This window comes from Calonectris borealis, chromosome 14 (assembly GCF_964195595.1).
Source record: "Calonectris borealis chromosome 14, bCalBor7.hap1.2, whole genome shotgun sequence".
NCBI classification, from domain to species: Eukaryota; Metazoa; Chordata; class Aves; order Procellariiformes; family Procellariidae; genus Calonectris; species Calonectris borealis.
Genome location: NC_134325.1, coordinates 16,170,854 through 16,191,874, shown reverse-complemented (window position 1 = coordinate 16,191,874; position 21,021 = coordinate 16,170,854). Strand labels below are relative to the sequence as shown.

The 21,021-nt window shown below is 39.9% G+C and overlaps 1 long non-coding RNA gene across 1 annotated transcript in view; it reads right to left on the bottom strand.

The window, feature by feature from the left end:
* Positions 1–21,021, bottom strand: part of LOC142088211 (uncharacterized) — a 49,788-nt gene that overhangs the window by 16,881 nt on the left and 11,886 nt on the right. Inside the window, exon 6 of the long non-coding RNA XR_012675768.1 lies at positions 7,391–7,495. This is a non-coding gene — a long non-coding RNA (uncharacterized LOC142088211). The remainder of the gene's footprint in view (positions 1–7,390; positions 7,496–21,021) is intronic.

The following is a 21,021-nucleotide window of genomic DNA, read 5'->3' as shown; positions in this document are numbered from 1 at the left end:
CTTTTGGATTAGATTCGGGTTTTTCAGAATACAATAATCTCCTTCTGTTTTCAACTACCCAAGAGGAAAAGAAGAATACTGGTGCTAGTCATATGAGCAAATACTCCTCGTGTATCAACATCATTCCTGAGAGGCCGGCACAGAGATCAGCGCATAGCTTCTGTGTCAGCTGTATTACCATAAGACATGGGCAGCCAAAAAAACCTGCAGGAATATATACCTTGTGTAAGAAGAAAACATCATTAACCAAACCTTATCCCTAGGTCTACATATAGAAGTTGCTATCAGTGAGATTTATACATATAGATCCAAGGGCAGAATAAAGATGCTAGCTAGCATTTCACTGTAGAGCTGTAATTATTCACATTGTATTTCTCAAAATAATTTTAGATTAACATACTGTAAAGCTGTGTAGTCAGTAGGGTAAATTCTACTTTCCAGCTGAAACAATTCCAGACTAAGACGCTTCCTGATGAATACATAAGCTAGCTCTGCAGTCAATGAAACTATGACATGATGTTGCAATATCAATCCAGAGTCTTTTGGACGGCATGCAGAAGAAATGCAATGGGTTATTTACTTGGTGTTCAATATTCTTTTGTTATGGAGGTAATTTTGTATTTCTTTCCAATTAGAGGGAAAGGTTCACACAAAGTCCAATCTGTGTTTAAATTACATTATCTACATGTTCACAGGCTTTTTTGCCATTTATGATGTTAACTGCAGGTGTCAAGGATCCAAGGCTCTAGCATTCATCATGAGTCAGCACACAAGAGACTAGTTTCTGAACTCAGCTGTACAGTACAAATCCAAAGGCATACTATTATCTGTCTCAAAACCAAAACTTTCCCATAATAAGGAATCAGCAGCCTTTGTTCACCAGTCTTTGCCAAAATCTCTTAATCTGGCACTCAAAATGATCAGCTGGCAGACAACAGCATAACTCCAGTGGTGTACACAAAATATCAGCTGGGGCTTAGGGCTAATCTTGGTCCTAATGAAGTTAATGGCAGAACTCCCACTGATTGCAATGGGACCTGAGACAGAATGTGACAGCTGCATATAAACCAGGGCAGACTGGTAACAGCCTTTCAGCCCATTGTATTTCCTTGGAAACACACAGAGGCTTTCACAAGTCCTTTTGTCCACTCCAGCAACTCAAAGGAGATTTAAAATTACCTCGAGGCTAATGCTGAGCAGTACAGATACAACCGATTTTTAGTTCTCTGTTGTATAAGAAAAACAAAAATGAAATGTTGTTTCAAGACTCAGATGAATATTTCATGAACCTTCTAGACAACTAAAATTCTAAAAATTACAGGCCTTTTAGCCAGGCCAAAATCTGTTCAATTTAAAATGTTTTGCAATGCAGTTTAAAAATAAAGAAAAACATTCTGATCATTCAGTTAAACAAAAAAGTAATTCTGAATTTAAAATCTACTAAAATATTTTTTATAACAGCATGAGCTAACTGGAACAATGCTTATAAAAGTTGTTGAAATGTAATTTCCCCAAAAATAGTTTTGGTCAAAAAAATCCTAGCTCTTTTTTTTGAAGATGTGACCTTTGGATAGCATGAGGCTGGCAGAACAGGTCACAAGCTGCTTCTGGACTTCCTCCCAAAACAAGTGGCTTGTGGTGATCTAAAAACATCTCAAGACAAAAGAGAAGCGGTTTTAGTAACCCTAGCTGACAGAATCACTCCTCCTGTCATGCAGCTACTGTACCCTACATGTAGGGGCAGTTCAGGACTCCTGGGACGAAACAGAGATTGAAAATGGATTTGCCTTCAACCAGGCTTGTTAAGTGCTTACCCCTCTATTGCACTTGCATAGAGCAATGTTCAGAATTTCCTCCTTGTCCTTTGATTTTTCTGCTGGCAAAGTAGTTTAGTACTGCTATACTGAGTCCCACCACTCGGTAGGGTTACCTAATTATGCCTATGAAAAATGAATTTTACCTTCATTTCCTACTGTATCTTTGCCTTTATAGCCCATATCACAGTGTTTATTCAGCAGGAAGAATAAGGTCAGGGTCTTCTATTTTATTTTGAAGAGGGTAATACAAAGCTATCCTGTTTTTTCTTGATTTAATTACCGATTGTATGAGGAAAGCTCTCACACAGGTTCTATTACTGTTATTTTGCTTCAGTTGCTACTTGGGGCCATTGCACTGTCTGTTTCAGATATGCCTCCAGGCAGTTTTGGCCTGCTGAGATCTTTTTTGACACCCTGAGAACTACCGATGAGTTTTCATACCCCTGCGGCAATGCAACCTGTCTCCTTGGCAGCTAAAAATGACGCTGCACTGGTTGGACTGCTCTCCGGCATGGTGCATGTATTCTTTTCTTGGCACGTAATTTTCAACAGGTGTAATCATGCTCTAAGAGGTCCATGGTAGCAGCCTGTACTATACTAATTGCTTAAAGGAGCTGCTCTTTTAGAAGAAATGATGCTTGCATTGTCATGCAGGCTGCTGATCATTGCCTGGCACCTCTGCCCTCAAGGCAAGAGTCCAAACAACTTGTGAGAAGGCACTTTGCCATCTCAGCAGATGGACATGAGCATAAGCAGCTTAGGGACTATGTCTGCGTACCAAGCATAGGCATTGAGGGCATGATTCCTAGCCAAGAACGCTGCAACTGCTGTTTATCTTCTGCTTACCAACCAAGAGTTGTTTATCTTCTGCTTACCAACCAAGAGTTCAGGGAATATGTCATCGCTAATTAAGACCTGCGCTGGACTCAGTTTCAAAAGTGTAAAGTACGACTGTGCAAAACAAGTGTCTGTCTGGCTTGAATCGACCAGTAAGTCCTAAGAGGGGCCAAGGGAGTTCTCAGGATGAAATATGCACTGGGGTTGACTAAAATGCAGGAAACGATACCTCAAAATGTTGCCATTTCATCAGATTCAGGAAAAGAGTAAGGGAAGGGTGAACGGGGAAATCACTGTTAATACATGGGTGGATTTATATTTACTCAAAAGTAAAACTTGGCATAATAAAACTATGTAGTTGAAATTGGAAAAAATGTAGCCCCAATATGAGAAAAAATCCTAATTGTAAATTGCATGAATTTACAAAATAATCTCAGGAAGGAAGGCTTAGAGGCATTTTTGTTTGGTAATTGTAATACCTGAAGGAAAACACTTCTTCAAAATAAGAAGACAATACTGTATTCACTATGAGAAAACCCAGATGACCTAAGGGATCTTTTCCTCTCTCAGTTCCATGAGTCAGGTAAGATTACATTACCTGAGGTACAGTGGTACTACAAAAGTCCTATAATGCCTTTGAAAGCCTGAACTAGACTTAAGTGGTTCAGAGGCCTTGTCCTAGTACAGAAAAGAAATGAAGCAGAGGATCGGGCAATATATTATTTAAACCATGACGTGACATGCTTCTGCTCATTGGAGACAACTGCAATATCAGAGGACAGGCTCAAGGACATGCTGAAAATATATTGGATGTATGTTAAAACTGGATTTTGATCTTGCCATTGTTATCTGAGCTTCAGGCTAAATAATCATGAAGTATCATAAAATCTGCTCCCCCCTTTACAATTTTAGTATCAAAAATGTTAGTAATTAGGGTAAGAAAAGAGGTCAAGCATTTGCTTTTCTGATAAAAAGAAATTATAAATAGATAGAAGGAAAGCAAGCGAACAAAAATGTAAAACCAAAACTGAAAGGGATTCACTGCATGATACTTTACTGAATACTTGAAATATAGGGTCCTAAAAGGAAAAGCTGGTCCCAAAGGTAAAAAGCCTGACACAAACCAATCATGAACCAGGCACAGCAGATTTCAGAGCTGATGTTCTCTCATTCAGGTCATTATCCACACACTATAAGTAATAGGACCATGTGTTTTACACGATTTTATTACATGTATTTTTATTTACACCCATCAAGCTATCTTCTTCAAACCGTTTGAAAGACACTATGCCTGTATGGAAACTGGGATACAAGAAACTCAAATGTTCTTCAAATCTTTACAAATACATATATTCAGACAAAAAAGTTTCTATATATTGTATGTTTCTTTTACCATGCACTAACACTACAAAGTTAGAAACGTCTAGCTTCCTTTCCCACTGTCCTTCCTCTTTCCTGGCCTCCAATATAAGATGAAGAACCTACAAGGGAGCAAAACTGAAGAACAAGTACAGCTCACACAGATGCAGCTTGTTCCAACACCCTTCTCTAATGATACAACTAGATAAATTATATCACTTCAGGCTGTTCTCCAGCCCTATGCAAAAAGACAGATGGGATTCGATTGTCATCAGCAAAATGTCTTTCCACAGTTCTACCAGCTTTCAAAAACAGTGTAGTCCTGACAGCTACTTTAATTACCACTACGCTTGTATATATATCAATATTTGAATTTATATATTTACACTTCTGTCAGAGGACCTTCATATATAAGAAGAAAATTTATGAGAAAATATCTTTGGTAGTATCATAAAAACGTTGCAAGGCCATCACATCCCCTTGCATTGTTTCATGTGATAATGTAAATATTTTGGAATACAAAGTAAATTAGAAGAAATCTGCAGTTTTGTCCTTCACTGTCCGTTACCGCGCACTTTTTCCTACCATAACTATTTGAAGTCTAACTCAGTGAAGTTAGAATTTGCTCAATGAAGTAACCTTTTCTTATTTATCACACATCAAGTCACCCGGTTTTCATTTGAATATCCTGATGACCTAAACAGTCACACATGGATGTCAGTTAAACTATTACAACTCATTTTCTCATACTGCTCATACTGCTTTGTAGTGCAGCCAGAGCCCCCCAACACACCAACAAAATCAATTAAATGGATATTCTTTGATCTCTTTCAAGGTGTAGGTCAGCTATCAGGGTGAAGATGACGCGTTAGCCTTATCCTCTCTGCTAGCTGGCAGAATATCTAATTTTGGGAGGGTTGGTTTGGAAAAAATGTAGAAAAAGATTGCTCTCCATCACAAATCACAAATACTGGGTACCGTGACTAGATTTTGTAAGGCTGGAGGATGAGCACTGGGCAGCACCTGAAGAGTTTTAGGGAAAACAAAAACCTGAAGAAAGTAACCAGTAGCTGAATAGCAACCAGCACTAGATAGCATACAGACAATGAAAATGTGTGCTACTAAAGTAGTGCTGTTTTCTTCTGTTTTACATTCAGCTTTTTTCTCCTTTTCCATGGTATCAAAACCAAGGCTAACAAGGCGAGTAAGGACCTGCAAGTCACGCATTCCGGTCAAACTTGCACTTGCAAGTGTCCGGCTCTCCAAAAGGTCTCCAGATACCTGCCCGAGGTGCCACTGCTCCACAAGCAGTGCACAAGGAGGGTGAAGTACCTCCAAATGGGCATCCAAAGACGCTTAAAATGCATATGTGATACTAAAGCTAGACACTAGCATTATGGTTGTTCTAAAGGTAATTCAGTCCTTCTTGCCTCCAGTTTCCTGTTTTCTATGTCCACTCTCTCACAAATTCACACACTTCCCTTCTGAGGCTTGCTTTAGCTATTCACCTCATGTTCCATTTCACCAGCCCTCCTCTAGCATAACCATCCAGACTGTCTCTTTCTATCCTGCATAAGAATTCTTGCACACCCAAGCTCCAGCAAAAGAGGTCTTGCACACCAGCTCTCATCTGGGACTCTTATCGCCTACCTGGAGATCAAGAGAGCTAAACTCCTGCCAAACGTGCTCTAAAGAAGACTTGTATGGCCTCGATCACTAACCTCAGGCCTTGTGTCCCCATTCACAAAGAGATTTCTTGGAAAATTGCCTTTTTCTTGTGTAAATTGTTTTCTCACAGTCTCCATAGTCATTGCTACCTTACCTCACTGGGTAAGCAGAGATCTGCCAGTGGTGGTGGTGCAGCCAGTGCACAGCCAGGCAGGCTGGAGAGGGGCAGGAGAGACTGACCATCCTCACCCAGCTGCCACAAGGACAGGGCACGCTGAAGCCTTGGGTCCTCCTCATGCCTTCCTCCTCCAGAATGATTAGCCCATCGTAACTAGTGTACACTTTTCACATGGTTACCAGGGAGAGAGACAGAGGAAAGAGGGAAAGGTAGAGTCAATGATCTTTCCTTGGGCCTCCTCACGCTCCTGAGAAATGTATTTCAAGAATGTATTCTATGCCGTAGGGGAAGGCAGGGCAGGAGGTACTTTTTGAAAGCAGCTGTTTTAGGAAACACTAAGCACAAGGATGCATTTGAAATGTGACTGTGACCTACCCTGTGCTTCACATTTTGCAGGAAAATGCTTTTATCTACTGCAGATCCACAGCTTTTAGCCCTTTCCCGAAAGAAAGGGTCTGTGACCTGTCTTTGAAATAGCTAAGCAGGGACTATTCTTTTCCTTTTAAAACACGGTTGAAAGGGTAGATGATGAAACAGCATAGAATAAAATATGAATCCTGGAGCAGAACTCCAGAAGCTATCCATCTATCATGTAGTGCCCTACCCATGAAGCTATATTCGTACTCCTATTACCTTACTGGCCCAGTGAATCTTGAGTTCATTTCTATACAACAACCCAGATTCAACAGGATGGCTGAAGAGCACTGCCCACGTATATACCCCACTAACCACAGACACCTAAACTAGGCAAGAAAATGGGGCACGTGGGTCTCAACTCTATAAGACAGGAAAGAAAGGTAAACATAATTCTTTTGCAATTACAGTCTACTACATACAAGGGAAACGGTAGGGTGAGACTCTCTTCCTTCTAAAGGAAAATGACTTCTCCTACTGCATTTTGTCCAATCTTTCCAGTTCATAAGGCACTTAACTAGGTGGAATCCCTTTTGAGATTTAATCACAGGATTATCTAATTGCTGGATCTTGAATGTGAAGCCCGTCAAACCCAAGTTATGAATTCATTGTTACTTTAGCTTGGTATCTGGACAAAGCTGAGTAAATCTGAACTCTGGCAGAAGAGAGAAAAGAAACATATAAAATATAATCAGTTGCAGCTACTCTCTGAAAGCCAACAGCAGTCAAAGGGCCAGCATCCAGATCCTGACACACAGAAGGAAAAGCATGAGTTCATGGCATACTTAAGCTCACAAAAAAAGAGAGAACTGAAAAAGGGAAAATACATAATAAAAATGTCATGAGCAGTACAACTTTTTAGGCTTCTTACTAAGTAAGTGTGGTCCAGCAAAGCAAGTATAATCTGAAGTGTGGGTTCACTAGTTAATATGTTAAGTAAATTCTTGGTTCAAAACTCCACTGGGAACAATAGTCATTAGGCACTGTCACCTATTGTAGATGGTTATGAAGGATCTTAATAGAGGAAGAAGCTATTAAACATTTCATCTTAATAATACCTACCTGCTGTCTCATGGTCTACAAAAAGAGACACAAGAATTTTCCATGATAATTTTACCTCATAGAAAAGGAAGAACTGCTACTTACTACAGATTTTTGGCTGAATTTCTTTCCACTTGTCTTTTTTGCCATTTCACTCCATACACTCTGGAAGCATTTCCTGCTGGAGAGGAAAAATATATTATTTACTGAACCAAACCAACAGTTCATGTAGTTTTATGCCCTGTCCTTGGTCGTGGTCAATATGAGTTACCTGACACAGATTAGGACGGAAGAGGTACAAGAAATTCTAACTAAAAATTCTGAATAGCAGGCTCAATAAGCAAATTCTGGCTTAAGCTCAGGATGAATATGCCCTGAAACATAATGATTTATAATCATTTAAATATTGTATCCCATTAATATTTGTTGTTTTTTTCCAATTTTAGTTCTAGTAGTTTGATAATACTGAAACCATTTCAACTCATATATTCCTAAACAATATTTCACTCCTGTACTGCATTCTTCTAGTTCACCAGCACACGAGTTAAACTGATTGAGAAACAGGCTGCTTTCCATCTGCCACATCCAACAACTGTGATCTAATACATTAATTATATTAAAACACTACCTTTGAAGAGTTTTTTAATAAAGTGCTAGAGAACCATTACCACCAGTTCTTCCAGTTAAGCTTATTTTGGCTCACGGTCTGGTCTAATATTCCAAACTACCCTAACTACAGTCTGCATTTGAAGAGCAAACCATTAGTTTTCTGTTTAACATCCGTCTGTCTGTTTCAATTTAGATTCCCAAAGTCAGATGCAAATCCCTCACATTGCCTCCCTTCTTGACTGCTCTGCTCAGATAAATTTCCCCATGAGCACCACCTCCGTCATGTTTCCTAAACCAGAAACGAAGCATGGATTTGTAACATAAGCAGTAGGTCTTCATACTGGTTAGCCCAACACAGGCAGTGACACAAATGTTTTTTGCATCCTGTTCAACATTAGTGTGTGGGAGAACTGATTTCTCCCTATGCTTACTTCCATTCTTCTGGAATTGTGAAAAATCAGTGGCCTTGATTAGGTATTTTGTCAAATAGGTTTTGATGACATGCGTAGCTGGAAGGATATTTCACTAGTTCTGCATCTGTGCTTTCCAGCAGAAACAGCTCATCAGCCTAGCTCATATATTTCAGCAGAAAGAGCAGGATGAAATGTCATGAGGCTGTACTGGACTATATATATATATATAGGTTTCCTGACCTAATTCACTTTCATTTTTCCTTCTTCTCCCCCATCCCCAGTGCAGTATGCTTCAGTAAACCCAATATCTGACTTTCATAACTATTTTGAAAATTATAAATACCTCTTCTATGAAGTGCTATGAAAAGTCTTTGCATCACAAGCCTTACAAAGAGATGCTGAAAAAAATCTTTCATTAAAAGTGCATTAGGTGCTAAATGAATCTACAAAACCATACTTGGAGACCCATATATTGCCCATATGGGGAGTAAGATATATAAAGTTTGTGGCTAGCAATCTGTTATTTAAATGGAACATTAATGTAATAGAAAGTATCTGCTTGTATCAGCAAGACTACCATCGTAAACTTTACAGAGTAATCTCTCGCTGTTAATAGCATTTCACAGGAATCACCGCAGACAGCATAGAAAACACATCCACTGTAGCAATATACAGCAACATCCAATCGACAGTCCTTTCTCTTCAATGAATTTAATGCAAAATTAGAGAGGGCATTATTTAAAAAGGTCAGCACTTGAATTTGATTCTGGATCTCAGATCCCCAAAATATGAGGGTAGGGTACCAATCTGATCCAGATTTTCCATTTTATCTACAAAAATTTGAGAACTCACCAACACTGAAATCTGGTAGTAAGTATATAAGGACAGAAGAAATGTTCTCAGGCGTGGAGTGTGGTTTCTCCCCCTTATGTTAATGATATGGAACTGAAGTTATACTTAATGGATTAAGATGTGTAAATTCAATTGAAATTTCCGAGCCAAACCCTTAACTGGTGTAATTCAGATATAGTTCAGACTTAAATAACACCAAACCAACAATATGAACTACCAGGGAGTAAAAACAATCACAGTAACAAGGAACAATTACTTAACCATACCATTTCACTGACTAAATAAAATACCAGGTTTCAGTAATTTTTGCAATAGCAAGGCTTCAAGTAACAGTTAGCAAGATGCTTCTGAAAAAAAAATATTTGTTATTCTCTTGGTGTCTGAAATAATTCAAGATTTTTTGCCTTGATGTTTTGTTTCATCTTCTATCACTGCAATACTCAACAAGAAAAATATGTGATGTCTATTGGACTTCATTTAGACTACATCAATGAATGGTGGATACGGGCTTTTCTGACCACCCTCAGGTTGGAATTCCTTTCTATTTTCTTGTCTCCATATTCCAGTACAACTCTATGGACGTTTCACACTTAAAAAGCACTGTGATTCATAACACAGACATTCCCCTTCTTTTCTCACTGATACGACCTAAACGATATGTTCTGAGCATGTTCAACGCAATGACAGAGAGAAGAGGAACTCTCCATAAAGTCATTAGAATATTTATTTAGGTACTGGACAACCCAGATAAAAAAGCTTCATCACATTATAAAACTTGGACCTATCAACCCTACCAGCAGGACGGTATCCCACTGGAAACCACAAGACAACTGGTTCTCAATCTTTCCTTGTGAAGCTCTTCTTCTTTGCATAGAGAAATTAAAAATATTTGTCATTAGTTTGAGAGAGATTTGTGGAATTCATATGGGATAAAAGCAAAATGAATTGAAGTCCTTGTGGAAATTGATATTTGTTTCTTAAAAGTAGAGAAAAGCTGGGGAGGGCCATGAGAGACAGGGAGCTCCCCAAAGGCACTGACATCTGTGCCATCCCCTCTGCTGTCCTTTCCCCATCACCTAGCTGTTTTGCCATTTCTGCATGCTGACTTTTATAAATCAATTTTTTAGGTAAATATTAGATCCAAGGATTGGATGACAGAATTTATAAACTTATCTCTGGGTTGTGAATTTGTTTAGCCCTCTGGGTATGAAAAGTTAGGAATTATGTAGGTTAGTACTGCAGCAACAGAAATCCCCTTGAGAAACTACCCTCAATGTCTCAGTTCTGTGTTGCCTGAAGAAGGGCACGGGTCAGGTTATTCTACAGAACAAAACATAATAAAAACAATAATTTTTTTTGCCATGTAAATCACCACCGCCTGAGACAAGAAACAAATTGTAATCTCTAATTGCAGGTTGTCAGAACCAAGTGTTTTTCCCAGGTCAGTATAATGAGGAACAGTAGTGACAAACTGATCCCACATCTAAAAACATGACTTACTGTCTCCTTTTTCTGACTTTGAAAAGACTGAAAAGCCTCTGTCTTATTAACAGGGCATACTTTTTTAGAAGTACAAAGTACATATTTGTCCAAAATATTTCTAGATTAGATTTCAGGACAGCCATAAATCTTCATTAGAAAATACCTTGGCAAGCAGCTAGGTATTTGTACAATGCGTCCGAGTAATACTTAGCAGATTACGCTGCAAATTTTTTAAAGGCTAAAATTAAATCTAATTTAACCAAAAACAATTCAGCTGAACTTCCTGAAGGAAAGGATAGGCAGGTGGTCCACCTACATGACAGCTTTACTTTTTTCCTAAGATTTTCAGAAATATGGAGGTAACATAGAGATGTTCACACTCCAAAGCCACTGAGCGCTTGGAAAAGCCATTTATAGTAAAATTTTAATAAGCACATTGATGACTTAGGAACCTAAATTCCCTTTTTGAAAGTGAGGTAGGCACTGACAAGCTTAACTTTTCTAAAAATATAAGTGACTCAACCATGATTCCCCAATTCTCATGCACATAACCAATGTGAATTAAGCTTTTTATCTTTTAAGGAACAGTTATTGCAAATGGCAACTATTTTTCTACTGATATTCAAGCAAATAATAAAGAGACTATGTATAGTTTCTACAGATTCTACTTTTACGTCTGAATCTGAAATTATTTCATCTTGGAGTTAAGGATAATTTTTTTCCATCTTGCAACTTGAGTAAGGTCACTTCCATAGCTATGGGCAGTTTGTAGTAGGCTTCTCAAAGAGCATCAAAACCAAACCAGAAAATACAAATGCTTATTATGTTTATATTTAGAACTGAGGCAAATATTTTAAATAGTTATTTCCACGGGAAGGGATTGCCAGAAAAGGAAGAAGGTGGCAATACATGTGTTTGCACCTCTTGCTAGCTGGGAAAAAAAAAGGCAATTTTAGTTTCTTTCTACAGACCCATTCTAGGTACTCTGCCAAAATCTTAGCGCAGAAGCCCCACTCCCCTTCTGCGAGCTAAGGGGGCTGCAAGGGAAGTAGTGCACCGAAACCTGTATTTGCTTCCCTTGCCGTGCTATGTGATAAATGGTCCAACTCGCTGCTTCCTCAGCCTCAACATGGAGCCGCCTGTTGGGGACTTGCCTTTCAATTTTGCTTTTTCCTTGCATCCAGAAATATCTTCAGTGCCTTAATTTCTCAAGAGGATTCTCCATCAGCTAAATATTTAAAAAAAAATTCCCCAGACATTTTCTAACATTCAACAATCTGATAGTTTTGGAGCAGATGATTACTTATTTGAGCACAGACTTTCCTTTTTCATTTTTGTACAGTGCTTTGCACAATAGGGGCCTGATTATATTAATGGTCCTTTGCCTCTAAAGTCTGTAACTTCACAGGGTCGTTCCAGAGACTTTGGCACTTCCATCTGTGTCAAGCCTCAAACAATCTATTATTCTGAAAAAAAATCCCCTAAAGCACAACAACATTTAAGGATCTAGCAGATCACTAAGGATCAACTTGAGACAATAATATAAATATATTGACTCACAGGAACCAATCTGGTTCTATGAATTCACATTGTGTTTCCAGACAGTATCAGATACCTTGTCTGAAAGAGCTGCACTCATCTAACCTGTTGATGAGAACCTTTTCCCATTTCATATAACACATACATTGTGATAAACTAATACCAGTATTCATACCTGAATTTGGAAGATAGAAACTTAGGACACAATGTTTGCAAACTCAACAGGATCACTCAAAGTACTAAGGTACTCAGGCATAAAAACACACAGTAAAGGATCTTAAAATTGTAAATAAATGTTATTGAACAATATTCCTGAGAGCAAGTGTTGAAAAAGATGGTTGTCAATAGTATATTTTAAATCAATGAGCTGCTGTAGTATTGGAATTTAGTGATGCTTGTGCCCTTTCTGACATTACAGTGTTTGCTGTGCTTGCTTTGTCTGATCAGAGCCTGTAATCTTTGCTGTTGCTATACTCCAAGCTGCTGATGAAAGAGCTGAGGAAGACTGGAAATACCTCTTTGAAATGCACAGCAGGATTTCTCAAAAATGAACCAACAAAAGTTTGAGAAAACTCTGCTGCAGAACCAAAAGCAAGAGAAAACTACGCACATTACAAGTGTAAAGACATTTTGATATCTGGGAAATGCTCAGAAAGGATTAAAATGGATGGCAAATAATTGTCTAAAAAAAAAATCAAGTATGGACAAGAGCCTGTGCACGGATGTAAGATTCCCCCAACTAAAAGTAAATATTTGTCCTTTATTGTTTTTCCCCCGTCATGTGTGTCCAGCTTGTACCATGGCAGAAGGACAACTAACCCTGATTCTTTGCTGTGGTCTACATTAGGAGATATAGGGGTCACTTTAAATTATTTCAATTGCGGAAAATCACTTGGTGAAAGTACACAGCAAAATTTTTCTGTCTCAGATGAAAGGCTGGAGGTTGGGGGAACAGAAATTGATGATGATCTCAAACTGATGATTTCATGGTAAGGAGAAAAATAGGAAGTCTTCTGTAGCATCATGCTACCAGAAAATTAGGACATTCTTTCTCACAAGGTTTTGCTGGTATTTTATTATTGGTGACATTTGTGTGAGTACCCTGTGTGCAAAAGATGGAGCATTGCACTACAAAGCCTGTCATGAAAAGCAATCCCAACCAATGCTGACTTCATTTAATGGTAACAATATAGGAAAAAACTGAGCAGAGACCCAACACTCTCCTTTGCTATATATGGAACTTTCTTGCCAAGAATAGTGCTCTAGAAATTTTTTTTCCCTCTTTCTCCTTTTGCTACACCTGTAAAAGATGACTGCCAGCATGCAGCAATCAGTACTACTTTGTAAAACAGATGATAAAACAAACCTGCTTCTGATAGCAGATAGCTGGAACCAATGATGTGGGGACTTTCCTCCAGTGCTGCATTCCTATAGAGAGTCATAAAGTATTTGAAAAGGAAGCCTTAAGATGTTTTACTTATTTTTATATTTACTTAAACTGAAGAAGTTTAAAATTTCAAGCCTTGTGACCCCATCAAGAAAAACTTCAAGAAAACAGGAAAAGAACTTGTACATCCTGAATAATGTGCATCACTAGCAGGTAAATTACAACTTAGTACCTCAGAGTAGTATTGTGCAAAGGCAATACATTGTCAATGCCACCTGTAGACAAACCGAATTACAAAGCACCCAGGACAGTACCTGCAACACCCTTCTCTTGAACAGCCGGTCATTACCCAGGGACGCAGATACTTGTGAGCTCTCTGCAGCAGAGACCATCTTGTTCTCCTGTGTATTTTTATTATGCCACACCAAGCAGAAGGCAGTCTCACTTCACGACTGAGGTGCTGGGATTCTCTGGTGCAAGAATAAACAAACAAGCCCACCAAACAGCACTGCACACAGCTCTGGCATTTTTCACGGCCTCTTCCGGAAATAAAACCCACTCTGTATACGATGGTCGGTGTTCACTCTTTCTAGCCATTTCCCTTCTCAGTCTGAGAAACGTAGCAAGATTAGAGGGTTTCTACTGGACTTAGAACTATTCATCACCCCTGAGACATCTCAGGCCTTTAAAACATTTTAAAACAAAAGGGACTGTTCAGTTTTACCCTGCAAAGCGTGAGCCTGACGTGCTCCGTGTTAACAATTAATCTTAAAAGCGGCCTTCAACCTAAGGCTTGCCAAGCGAGGGGCGATGCTAAACACCAGCCGCCCCAGCCTCGGCCCGCCCAAGCGCTGAGGAGCTGAGGAGCACCTCAGGGCGGCGGGCGCCTGCCATGGCCGCCGGCACGCGGCGTCGCGCGGCGCAGGCGGCCAGCGCCCCCTGCCGGCTCCGCGCCGCACGAGCCGCGCAACTGCCGCGCCCCGCGCCGGGGCCGCCGGCCCGGGGTAGCGGGGGGACGGGCGGCGGCTCGGGGAGAAAAGGAACAAACCGGAACAAAAGAACGGAGCCCCTCTTACTCAGGTTTGCCCAGCGTAAAAATAGTTTTAACTTTATGTATGTGCATTTTGAAATATACGTATTTTCACTTTATATGCGCACAGTTTCATGTGTTTGTGCATGCTCTGCGATTTCCAGGAGTCACCGGAGCAGCTCGCCTGGCACCGGGTGCGTGACAGCAGATGCCCACGCTAACCGTGACGGATCACCTGTGAGGAAGAGACCTTCACCCGTACGGGAGAGATGCGGGTCAGGCCCAGACTCTGCCCATGGTCCTGCCGACGACAGCGTCTTCTTGCTCGCGCCTCTTGCCTGCCAGGAGAGGATTTCTTGTAACGCCTGCTTCATCTACACTCGGGGTGCACGATGGGGACCCCACACGACCTGGAGGGCCTGGCAGCCGCCCCAGTCCCACTGCCCCGGCCAGGAGCAGGGCAGCCGGGGGGCACCGGGGCAGCCCCAGCCCCGGGCATCGAGCACCTCCGTGGGGATGGGGATGGGCCGAGGCCAGGCTGGGACATCAGCCAGGCTCATCTCGGTGGGGGTCATGGCCAGGCAGGGCAGGGCTGTGGGAGGTGGGCAGGGGCAGGCAGGGCTGCCCTCAGAGCCCTGGCAAGTTTGTCTGGTGTCTTCTGGACCCTGCGGCTTCAACATTCCTCCCAACTCTCAGGTTTCTCTTCTTTTCTGTGTTTATAAAGGGAAAGGAAAGGAAGTGCACCGATCTGGACATGGCAGGGGAGCTGGCAACACGGAGAGCAGGTCTGTGTCGCGCTGAGTGCAGGGCTGGTTCTTGATTATTAAAGCTGACGGATAAAGACTATTAGGTCTCCTTGCCTGCCTAGTATGCAAATTAAATACTTTCCTATACCACCCACAAAGAGCTTAAACAAACCCTGAAGTGGATCAAGCAGCTAAGAAAAGGAAAATATGCTAAATTTAGCAGGATGGAACAAATACAATAGTTTTTTAAAATATGAATCTCAAAGTGGCCACGCAGGTCGTTAACTGTACCATCTCTAGGCTGCTCTGGTGCCCAACCAAAGCCCAGAAATTAACATCCTGTAATCAGAAATTTTTAGCACTTGTTATCTCATGTCACAAATTTATATTGAAAACACATATTTTAGTAGTCATGCTTAAAGCTGCCATTTTGTTTCCACCGCAGATATAAAATTTGTTAAAAATATGAAAAAAGTCAAAGCATGATTATATGGAGTAAGTATGCAATTGGGACTTCGGAAATAGTCCCTTAATTAGTTTCCTTAGGACGATATCAAGTACCTAAGAAATAACACAATAAAATAGAAATTTACGTCACTGGAAGGTTTGAGTTCTGGCAGGACTGCTTTCACTTATTATAAAAAGAACAGAACAAATTTCCCAAAATGTTTAATGTCAGTACTTGCAGTTCTCCTTTCACAACAGCAGGAGAAAAAAAATTGTCTAATGCCCAATAATGACATCTGTGAAAGAAATCTGTGCTATAAAGGATGAAAAGAACATCTAGTACAATTTATTCACAGAAATGCCCTTAATAGACCGAATTTACACTATAAAACCCCTTTTATACCCAGTTTGTATAATAAAGAAAATTATATTATTGATACTAGTGTTAAACCAGCTTTGTGTGGTATAGGAAATCAGACTCATGCTATGCTTAGCAGATGGACACATTTCTGCTACGTGCTAGGGACTGTATCAGTTAGCCCTCCGAGAAAGTCTTATCAGCACATTCATCCCTGTTATCTTTCATTTAAGGTCATCACTAAAATCAGTAGCTGAGATTTAAAAGGTTGGAAAAGCAACCAGATCACCAGAAGACTTTGGTTGTACAGCCCATCTCAGAGAGCCCTTGCCACAGTGAAACTGGTGCTGCAGGCAGAGAGCAACAGAGCGAATTCAAGTAGCAGCCATCTTCCCAGAACAGCATTAGAAATTTGACTTGAGGAGGCACATAGGAGAGTCAACCAAATTAACATTTTCACCATTATTGACACTACAAGATTTATTACTCCCTGTTCAATTTAAAAAGGTTCCCTGGGGAAATTTTTAAGGGGTGCTTGCTTTATTAGTTGTTATTGAGTTGGACCATTTGACAGCTTGTGGGGAATGTCTGAATAACAAAATCCTTGCTAGAAAGAGATCAAGAGACCCCTGGTGACTGATATGGATGACATTGATTTGATTTTAGCATGATGCATTTAGTTTCCATTGTTAAAAGAATATAGCAGATTAATTTATAGAATGAATAGTAACTATATGAACTGTATACACAAAGGAGGCTGACTAGGGCTGTGATAGAATCTGGAGCCCTACAGTGCACACAGCTCTCGCTCCCCCAGTAAGCAATAAATGTCAGCAAGATTACTATATAGAGCTGGATTACTGTGGGGAGGAAGCACTAGGGCTGAACCCTACAACTTCTACGCTTGATATTCACAGAATCACTCCATTAATGTATTACAGTGGCTGTGAGGTGGGGAGAGAAGGAAAGATGGGAGAGGAAGATTTCTATCACCTTAAAGCTCGTGAATAACTTTCTTCCAGCATAAATATAAAGAAACCATGAAACATTCTTGTATAAGCAGGATGTTGAAACCATAGAAGTGCTCCGGCAAATAGGAACACAGGGTGAATTAGAGTCACGCAGTCATGCATTTTAAGAGGTATTCTTGGTATTAAAATATAAAAAGGCTAGCTAACAAGTAACAAAACACAAGGTTAAGCACTAATAAGACTGGAACTATTTTTTCTGAGGGATTATGAGAAAAACAGAGAGAGTCTAGGAAAGTGGAGACAGGAAAGACCGTAAGTTTAATGAATTCACCCAGACACGAGGGCATTTATAGAACTATGCAAAAAGACACCAGCTTCCTCTAATATGCTGATAAGAACTTTCAGAAAAGCAGGAGTGCATCAAGTTTACATAATTACATCACCAGCAGTTTGCTAACTGCCATAACCCAGAAGTCCCTCATTTCATATTTAGTCAGTAGTCGAAAGTTGCCTTGCTGCTGTCAAAATGGCTTTCACTTTCCAAAGAAAGTGTTGGTGAATATTCCTGTTACACCAAGAAACAATAGGTAGTGGAGGGACATAATGTACTCAGAAATGGTTGGAATCAACTTACCTGAAGCTTAAGCTAAAAGCCGAAGATTTTTTAAAAACGACTTAAAATATGTCCTTCAAAAATTGCCTCAAAAAGTCTGAGGTGTTTCAATTTCAGATGAAGTCTCTGCTGGATGGGCAGCAGCTATACATATTCTAGACTGAGAACTGCACTAAGATACCTTTCTACCATGGTTCCAAAAATTCCCTAGCCTCATGTATTTATTTTCCACTCCCTAGTCCCCCGGCAAATATATAGTTGTGGTGACCTGGTTGATCATCCCTACAATTCCAACCTGCAACCACTGAGAGCCTGAAAAATTACCATGTCAAGGAAGCAAAGGGTTTTTATTCAGTCTGTGAGCATTTGAGGGCATATCAGATCTGAATTGTCTAATCCTAGAGTTCATCTGAGGCTTAATATTAATCGATGATTAACCCCACATCTGTGCTACATACTGGGCTTTGGCAAAAAAGTGTGCCAGGCAAACATTCAGATTGTCCAAACCAAAGGAAGCCTGGAATCTGTTTCTCCAAGCACACCAAGGTTACTCAGCAGGAATAGCATTTGTGCCACAGTTTTTCTACCCATGTATACTTTGCTGTGTACAGCTACTGTAATTATACTTAACCCTCTCTGTGTTACATATGCTAATGTAATTTTCTGTACTGTGTTTGAGTCATCCATAATTCACTCCTGCCTTTCTAACAGAAAGCTTTATGCCTGTGGGGCTGGGACACAGTTGGTTTTCCAATACGCCAGATGAATGCCCAAACTGGTGGATTACAGTCAGTTTCCTTAACCTTGACTCTGTCGTCAACAAGTCTATAGAACAAAACAGTTTTAATAGCAAGAGATTCCATGGGGTAGGAGATATTCACAAGCAATAGCTCTAACTCACCATTTCTGGTGATCTGGCATTTCTCCATTGCTGGGTTAATATCCTTGTCATTGACCTACACAATAGTACTAATTTTCTCTTGTTCTGGCCAGAACGAGAGAAATCCTTTTTATAGAACAAAAAGAGTCTCAAGAATAGTAAACTTCTTACTAAAAGCATCAACTTCAAATGATTAACATTAGCTCTTGAAAATCAACGTTGGACTCTCAGTTTGAATGATATGTCTGTTTTTCCAGCTCTGAGACCAAAAAAGTCAGTGATTATGAATCTCTAATTGGTGGCTAAAATAGACAGAAAAATTATTGCTGGGTGTTCCCCAAATGAGAGCTTTGCACATCTTCCTAACTAGTCTGCTTACAGGAGGAGCAATTCAAGGGAGCTCCCCGAGGTACTGCAGTGCAATTCCATTCTTTACACACTGCTGTACGCTGTGAAAGCCAGAGACAAGGCACGAATACTTCCTGAAAAGGGTTTAACAATGAAGGAAAGGAAGAACACACTTCTTCACATTAAACCAAATCAAAATACCACGTTCAAGAACCTAGCCACAGATGACTAAACCTAGCAAATCGGATGATCATATTGTGGTGAGCTACAGCCATGGGTATCATACGGCAAGAAGTATCCTGCAACCAAGAAGCAGCACGTAAGATCAGCCTCACTGAAGGAATGATTGATTGCAAGCAAAGATGAAAGAAATTACATAGGATAGCTTTTTCTGGGGACCGTATTCTTCTTTGTGCTCTTTAAACCCAAGCCAAAGCCTCTGAGAATGCAAGATGCTAATTTAAAAGAAATGAAAATGATTTCTAACTTGTCGTATCAAACCCTTATATAAAAGCATTTCCATTCGCTGTGTAATGCCCCTAATGCCTAAAGATCTTCTCAATTATCTTTGTTTTCTGGTTGATTCTCCTCATCTAAGAAAGAGATACATTGCTATCTAAAAATGAATGTTTCTGACAGGCTTTTTCTCTTTTTCAATGAAATCCTAACAGTAACAGAAAATCTTGAGCCATTAACTTTAGTGTAATTTTTTTCTGAAAATGAACAAACGAAACATTTCAGGATTAGGTCCATAGAATTACACCATCATTAGATTTAAACAGGTAAATATTGATTCACCATGAATGATATCGTAACACTTCCAAAGGGCCTGCACTGGGAACAAAGGACGACAGTATCAGCAACAGCGCCCAGCAGTTGGATGCTGAAACATTTTATATATTCAAATGTTAAATGTCAAATACTTGCAGGCAAAGAGACAGGGATGCATTCAAAGGTGACATAAAATACTTGCTGCTCCCCGAGAGTAACTGCTGGACACCAGGAGACTACTGTGAATCTCTGTTTCAAACAGCAGGAGATCTAGTTTTGCTAGGAAGGAAAAGGGCTGTGCAGGAAAAGCAGAAGGCCAGTCATGGAAGCAGCAAAAATCCTGTACTGTTGCCATACCCTCATTTCCCTCTTAAGGGAAAAGGACTGAAACTCTGAGAAGAGGAAAAGTTACTCTTTTGAATAATGAACGAACCTGAGGGTACAAGGGAAGGCTGATTAGAGGAGGAATGGAAGAAGGAGGGATATCAGAATCAGGTGGAAAGAGAAGGAATCTGGAGGTGGGTAAGAAAAGCTAGGTGGCACCAGAGAGACAGGAAGAGAGGACAGAGGCTTATGGGAAGTTTAGTTACATGCCAGAGGAATCCTTGGTAAAAAAAAGTTTGGGAATCACTGACATCATAAAAAATTGTACAAGATACATCAGTAAACCTACATGAATTATTACTCAGATTACACATGATTTTCACTCTCTGTAGAAGTGCGAGACTGTAACAGGAAAAGAACAAAATAAGAGCTGCAAAGTGTGAAAGAACGTAGAGAGGGGAGGACTTGTTTTTCTCGGGTTATGTTTTTTACGTACAGAGAGGAAAATGTTTTCACCCTGAAATATTAAGAAAAACAATAAAAAAACTACAAAGTCTCCATTAAAAAAGAGTACCTTCTGGACTGATTCACAGTATTACACTTGCCCAGGTAGGATTGGGAGAGCTTAATGGAGACTGAATAGACTCTTCTATTAGGATGTACTTCTACTGTTCATAATCTTTTCTATTACACAGTATTCCTACCTTGCTCTTTGATTTTGTAGGAAGAGACATAGAGAGGCAAATAAGAGTATATACTATACTTCCTACACAATTACAGCAGCCTGAGAAAATTTTTGGGAACATTGTGAAATACTGTTTCATGTATTTTTGCTTTGGAAAGCAAGCTTTATATGTGGGGAACTGCAAACTGTATGTTAGGTTAGGTCTTCTGATTTTGCAAATGGAGATTTTGTTAACAGATGACAAAACATTTC